At 40.5% G+C, this 7,754-nt stretch overlaps 1 protein-coding gene across 1 annotated transcript in view; it reads left to right on the top strand.

The window, feature by feature from the left end:
* GPR156 (G protein-coupled receptor 156) overlaps positions 1-7,754 on the top strand; it is a 143,712-nt gene that overhangs the window by 20,881 nt on the left and 115,077 nt on the right. The window lies entirely within an intron of this gene.

The following is a 7,754-nucleotide window of genomic DNA, read 5'->3' as shown; positions in this document are numbered from 1 at the left end:
CCGGCCACTGCGCTCCAGCCTGGGCGACAGAGTGAGACTCCGTCTCAAAAAAAAAAAAAAAAAAAGAATCATGGCTTGAAGAATGAAAGAATCGACTGCCATGCTGTGTCTAATTTCTCAATAATACTTCCCTGAAACTAATTTCTAGAGAATAATTCAAATGGCTTGATCTATATATGTGTGCATGAGTCATCAAAGTAGCCTGGAGTAACATATCAAAAGTTATCCCAAGGGTTTGGTTCAAACTCGATAAAAGCCCTGTATTTCTTATCTTGAACTGGGTTTCTCATAGTATGATTCCCAGATCAGCAGCAGCATCAGCATCACCTAGGAACTTGTTAGAAATACAAATTCTCTGGCCCCAGGCCATACCTACTGAATTACAAATTGGAGATGGGACCAGCAGTGTTTTCTAAGGAGCTTTCCAGATGATTCTGGTGTGCACTAAAGTTTGATAACCACTGGGTTAGACAATAATTAGAAAATCCTATTCTCCGCCCCTGCTCCCAAGCCAGGTTTAGAACAGTTTGTTAAGCAAGTATCTGCAGAAAGACCAGTCTAATGTTGACAGCTTCTGTTTTCCATCTTTATGGAAAAATTGTAAAGCCTCAAAAAGCCCAAGTCACCCTCACACAAGTGTCTTGGGTTGCACAGCAACACCAAACAACAGTTTAGAGTAATCCAGTGTCCAGCTGAAACTGGAATTTAGAGACACAGCATGTAAGTTCACTCACAAAAATTCTTACCAGGAGGCTTTTTAGGGATGAGCCCAGTAATTCCAAGGGACTTGGCTTTTGGCCTCCTTTGAGACCTATAACACAGTCTCTTAAACAGACTGACTCTCAGGAATGAGGTTTCATTACCCTCTTCCAGCCGTGTGGCACCCTCACAAACATCCTTTAACAGAGTGCTCAGTATCACCATGCTTCATTTGCAAAGTAACTTAATGAATTCACTCAGCCTAAATTTTTGGTACCCAGCGGTAAGGATCTCAGCTGTAGCAGCATAAAACTTGAACTGTTCAAAACCAGTCTCTGAAACCTTCAAGTGTTTATTCTGTTTACTCCTGCTGTTGCCTGAAGCTTGATTTGTTGTTACACCTTACTGTTTTGCTGATAAGAAATAGCACAGGGTACTTCTCAGTGGTTCTCATTAAAGGAGGGCAGCCAAGTGGAATTCATTCTTGCCTCTTAATAGTTTTCAAATGAGAATTTTATTGCATATTCATGAGCACTAATTGACATTTGTGACTGGTTTTTATGGAAATCATGCATGTGTAATTTGCATAATAGTACCTAAGTGCTTTTAGGTAACAGTGCAAGTCTGGGAAGTTGGTGAAGGCTTTTGTATGGTGCTTTTTTAAAAAGTTCCCAAACCCCAGCCCCTAGAATAGTATAGAATATTAACAGGTCTCTGGGATCCAAATATAAGGCATTAGTGACTCAGTTCATGTAGTTGTACCAGCTTGTACCTGAGAGTCAGAAAATGCATCAGGGCAGGTCTCTAAAAGCAGGAAGTGCTCCCACAGTAGCCAGGGAGGATATTCCAGCCCTCCCTCTACCTTCATGTGTCAAGCCTCCTGCTTCTCCTGAGTCATGAGTATCTAGACAGTGCTGAGGATTGTTCCAAGGACTCCTACACTATAAAATGTTTTCTAAACATCACTTGGTTGATATCATCAAACATGGATTGATCACTTACTATGTGCCAGGCACTATGCTAGGTGCCATGTTGACTTGCTGCCTGCTGCATCCCTACCTCTTAACACAATGAGGCAACAGTTATCCATCAATGTTTATTGAATTAATGAACATGCTCTCTGCTCTCAGGGATCTGAGGATTCATTATTCTTACAAAATCTGATGTTAAATACAGTATAAAATTTGTTGCTCTTCATTTTAGAAATATTAATTATTCAGAAGTTGGAATTATGTTAGGAAACTTAGAGAAACAAGATAATCTTGGTTTTATGTGCCCCAAGTTTTCTGTATATCAAATGACCTTTTTAAATTTTGTGAAAAGGAAAGAAGCCAATGTTTACTGAAGATCTAGTATGTAGATCTAGGATGTGTTACTTTTGCACACATCCTATACATCCTATGATTTAAGCATCAACAAAACCTCTGAGGTGTAGATAGTATTATCTGTGTTTAATTGAGCAAGCAGCTAAGAACTGGAGAAGTGACTAATCTAAGGCATCACAGATAGAAAATTGTGGAACTGGGACTTAAATTCAGCCTAGGCTTTGTCTGTTGCACTGCTGCTTATTACATTAAATGATCCCAGGATATGTGAAGCAAAGCCAAACTCTTAAGTATTGTACTAGTGATATGGTACTAGTGATGCGGCTCTGATGACTGGAGGAACACCGGGGTTCTTGGTCTGGTGCCAGTTTGGATAAAATGACATGGACACACGTGGAGTGGTTTTAGGGAGGGAAAAGTTTAATAGGCAGGAAAGCAGGAAGGAAGAAGAAAACAGCTTCCCAGTATGGGGAGAGAAGTGGGGGGGATTCAAACAAAGAAGAAACCCCATGTGCAGCAGCAAAGTGGGTGCTTATATGAAGATGCTGGAGGAGGTGGTGTCTGATCTGCACAGGGCTCAGGGGATTGGTTTGACCAGTCGTGTCATTCATGCAGCCTGTGAAAAAACTGACCCTCCCACCCTAGCCTTTTAATATGCAAATGCAGGGCACCATTATGTTTTACACACATGGGGACATGTTGGGGCGGCCATGTTGCCAGGCACATGTAGGGGCAAGGGCAAGAAGATGGCAGGAATAGCCATGTTTGGATGGACCCAGTTTCTAATGGCTGGCATTTGCATATCAAAGCTTGCTGGCCTGGCTCAGAGCCGGGCTTTCCTGCTAGACAAGAAACGTTTCTGGAGCTGCTTTAAAAGAAGTAAAAACTCCCAAGGACCCCTTTTCCTCTCTATCTGCCTAAAATAATTTCTTAGTAACTCCTATAACACTAGGATGGAGGGATGAATTGGTCCAGGATTTTTGGTGTGTGCCCTACATTCAATTGACCTACTGTTTATGACACTATTTTCTAGATCCTGTGGGGAAGCCAAAGCAAGAGCCAGTCTGGCTCACCTGTAATTCCACCAAGCAGCCAGAAAAGTATAAATGCTGTATAGCAAAGGGATAAATCAAGGTTTAGTAGAAGAAAAGCTTTATAAGTAATGTGGAACTAAAAGGTTGAATATAGTGTTCTATAATGTTGAGCATAAATGTTCTCCAGATTGTGGAAAGATCACTTACTGTTGGCTGGGAAGGGTAGGAGACGAGAGAGTTTGAAACACAGAGAATAGGAAGGAGTGGTGATGTAGTCCAATAACTCACCCAGATCCCATGGACGTGAAAGCTTTGTTCACTCTTAGATGCATACTAGACTAAAGGAGTGAATCAGGTCTGCTCCCCTGCACCCCACCCTGCTTACCTTCCATGCCTGCCAAGGGCCATCCAGCAATTCCATTCTGCTTGTCAAATCCCCTAAGGAAGATGTGTCTGGAACAGCCACCACTCCTCCCCCTGTTCTTCCCTCTGGTATGTCAGGATTCTCTGCACAACCCTGCTCCAGGGTCCTTGGGATGATTACTCAGAAACCAGAAAAGTATGTAGAAAATCAGAGGCACTTAAAAGCTTTAGAAGGGAATTTTAAAAACCATCTTTCCCTCTTTCATAAGGCAGTCTGAGTGTTTCAGAAGCAAATTAATTGAGTCCACTTTACAGTGTTGGGGCAAAAGCATGCAAATTCCAACATTTACACACTCCTAAGAGAATATTCTTTTCCCTTCTGCGGTGCTCCTTTTCTTTCTTGGTCCTGCACAAACTTCTAACCACAGTCCTAAATTGTTACCCCATGACCCTGCCTGCTCCGATTGCCTCCACTGGTCCCAGACCCACTCTGTGGATTCAAATCAAACCTGCCTTTCTCTCTGTTACTATGTCCACCCAGCACCTTCCCTGCACACACAGTCTTTCTCTTCTTTCCCCCATGTGCAGGCCTTTACCACAGCTGTCCCAAATGTGTTAAAGGCCAACCATACCTCTTACTTTAAAGGTCCTTTAGAGCAGTATGGAAAGAGCGCTGAACTTGGAAGACTTAGATTCTCTTTCTATACTCATTATGTGATCCTGAGCCCCTCACTTAACCTTGTAGGTACTTACAAAATAAAGAGATGGACTTCATGATATCGTAAGGTCATTTTCCATCTCCAACATTCTGTAATTCTTCATCTTTCCCTGACTCAACAATCTGTTCTTGTATAGTCAACACGTTCCCACCTTAGTCTCATGCTCATGCCCTCTTAGAAAGTCTTTACAACTGTTGAGGGTGCAGTGGCTCTTGCCTGCAATCCCAGTACTTTGGGAGGCCAAAGCGGGCAGATTGCTTGAGCTCAGGAGTTTGGGACCAGCCTGCGCAACATGGTGAAGCCCTGTCTTTACTAAAAATAAAAAAAATTAAAAAAAAAGCCTGTTGTGGTGTGTGCCTGTGGTCCCAGCTACTCAGGAGGCTGAAATGGGAGGATCACTTGAGCCCAGGAGGCAGAGGTGGCAGTGAGCTGAGATCATGTCACTGCATTCCAGCCTGGATGACAGAGAGAGACCCTGTCTCAATTTAAAAAATAAAAGAAAGAAAGAAAAAAAGAAAGAAAGAGGCAGGGCACAGTGGCTTACGCCTGTAATCCCAGCACTTTGGGAGGCTGAGGCGGGTGGATCATCTGAGGTCAGGGGTTCGAGACCATTGTGGCCAAAATGAAGAAACTCTCTCTCTACTAAAAATATAAAAATTAGTTGGGCGTGGTGGTGGGCGCCTGTAATTCCAGCTACTTAGGAGGCTGAGGAAGGAGAATTGCTTGAACCCAGGAGGTGGAGGTTGCAGTGAGCTGAGATTGTGCCATTGTACTCCAGCCTGGGCGACAAGAGTGAAACTCCATCTCAAAAAAAAAAAAGAAAGTATTTGCATCTGTGAACTATCTTCTGTGTTGAGGATGTTTGTGGCAGAAGGATATAGACACGGACTCTGCCTATGTCTGCCCGGTGCCTCCACAAGGAGCAGTGTATGCTCAGAGAATAGCAGTGAATTTTACTATTAGTATATGTGACCCATATTCAAAATGTTTGTAAATCTGCTACCAGAACAACACAATGCATTCAAAGACAATTAAAAATGCATTTTACACTTCCTGCTATTTATAATTATTCACAGATCTGCTACCTACACTCAGGTAGTAAAAGAAGAGTCAGAAGGAATCGTAGTAAACATCTCATACAATGCTAGCCTTGTTGTTGGTTTGAATATATGCATTTTTGCATGAATTTGCATGTAGGTCTCTTTTATTTCTCTTAGTGGATAACCTGAGGCTGAAATACTTCAAGTAATGTATCTATTTGTTCATATTGGGTAGAAACATCCCTATTATTCCAATTGTCCCTTCTCCTGCTTAAAACATGGAGTGAAATGAAAGATGCAGAGATAAGGAAATCAGGAAAAAGAAAAATAGTCGTACTATACTAAAATGAGCCACAGATACCTTAAACTGCATAGTTGCTATAAATGGGCCACAAATTTGATTCCGAGTTTTCCAGTGGCCCCAAAAAGATAAACTTAATAGTATTTATTCCATGACATAAAAATGTATTTGTATTTCTCTGTGTTCGAGAAGAAGAGAAATTTATACTGTGGGTCCTCATGAAGGAGCCACTAAGTCAGTGTTGTAGACCACACCCTCAACGATATCCTGTTAATACCCATGATGATAAATTCATTTATTCAGTAAGCATTCATTGAGTCCTTACTTTGTGCTGTATTTGTTTCAGTGTATTGCAGTAATTATTCTTCTTGATGCTCAAATTATCCCATTGTGGGTCAGTAGGAGCCCGTTGACTTGTGTCCTTTCGACATGATTCTGAAGTTTTTGATACTTTTTTTTTCCTAGTATGATGAGATGTTCCAGGCTCATGTCATATATTTCTTGCTTCATAACTCAAATTGACCATTTTGTTAATGAAACTTGATTTTTTTTTTCAGTGAAAAGTGGTTTTATAGAACACAATCTGGGCACTTGAAGTGTTTATTGTTACTGGGTTGTCATTACTTACAAGACTCAGTTAACAGATTAGGAAATAAGAGTGTTTTAGAAAGAAAAATAAATCCTGAGTTCATATTGTTATTTTTAATTTAAAGATTAAAGGGTGTTCACACAACTTCTTTTATATGTGTATGCCTTTTCTCTTACTTTGAAATCTTTGTTTTCAATAACATTAACATAATTACTTCCCTTATCCTAATAGTTACATATATGTGTGTATGTCTGTGTAAGTAGGTATGTATGTTTCTGTCTATCTATCTATAAAACAGGAAAAATACCCACCTAATGGAGCTTAAGATTTCTTTATAAGTATTTTTTGTCCTTAGGGTATTTAATCAAGTTACTGTTACTTAAAATAATTTTTCTCTATGTGGTTATGCCACCAACTTCATATACAATTATTTTATTTCAAGTTGTCTTCAATTTTTAAAGATGGTTTCTTCTTTTGATTTAATTTTTTTTAATTATGTAAAATATTTTCATGGTTTCAGAGTCAAATCTATGAACATTGAGTGGTCTATTTTGCCTCCCTGTCGCCTCCCCCTTATTATTTTACTCCACTTTTAGATAATGCTTTTATTTTTCCGTTCCCTTTTTTTTTTTTTTTGGAGACAGGAGTCTCGTTCTGTCACACAGGTGGGAGTGCAATGGTGTAATCTCGGCTCACTGTAACCTCCACCTCCCAGGTTCAAGCAATTCTCCTGCCTCGGCCTCCTGAGTAGCTGGGACTACAGACACTCACCCACCATGCCTGGCTAATATTTGTATTTTTAGCAGAGACAAGGATTTCACTATGTTGATCAGGCTGGTCGCAAACTCTTGACCTCAAGTGATCTACCTGCCTTGGCTTCCCAAAGTGCTGGGATTACAGGCGTGAGCCACTGTCCCCAGCCTCCATTACTTTTTGAAAATAAGCCAATGACATATATGTATCCTATCTCCTTTCTTACACAAAAGGTAGCAGGCCAGAGTTCAAGACTACAGTGAGCTGTCATCATGCCACTGCACTTTAGCCTGGGCAACAGAGTGAGACCATATCTCTAAAGAAAAACAAACAATAAAAAATGTTAAAACTAATTTCTATGAATTAAAAATAATTTAAACACAACTGCATATGAAGACAACAAAGGAAAACTCTCAGGAATCATTGAAATATGAAAATCAAGTGAGATTAGAGCAAATGAGATGTGTATGGGAAGGTTCTGTGGAAGATGGATTGAGGTCCAAACAGAGAGCTCTAAATACATCATGAAGGTTACCAGAAATGTGAGAAATTACTGAAGAAGAGGGAAGAAGCAAATCCTCTCCAAATTTAGTCCACTTAGTTGATAATCATTAGTTGACTCCCATTAGAGTCAGTCTTTTATCATCAGTGCCACCACTGTTGTTCTCTGCATTAACAAAAGAGTATTAATCTGGAAAGCTGCAATCATTTTCATTGTAGAATCAGCCTTTAATTTTTTAGGTTTTTTTTTTTATTTTTTAGGACACCTTCATTTAAAATCATTTCATGGCCGGGTGCGGTGGCTCAAGCCTGTAATCCCAGCACTTTGGGAGGCCGAGACGGGCGGATCACGAGGTCGGGAGATCGAGACCATCCTGGCTAACATGGTGAAACCCCCCTCTCTACTAAAAATACAAAAAAAACTAGCTGG

The sequence above is a fragment of the Colobus angolensis genome, unplaced genomic scaffold (assembly GCF_000951035.1).
Source record: "Colobus angolensis palliatus isolate OR3802 unplaced genomic scaffold, Cang.pa_1.0 Scaffold190, whole genome shotgun sequence".
Taxonomy (NCBI): Eukaryota; Metazoa; Chordata; class Mammalia; order Primates; family Cercopithecidae; genus Colobus; species Colobus angolensis.
The sequence above is the reverse complement of the archived record's forward strand: the minus strand, read 5'-3'. Positions and strand labels throughout refer to the sequence as shown.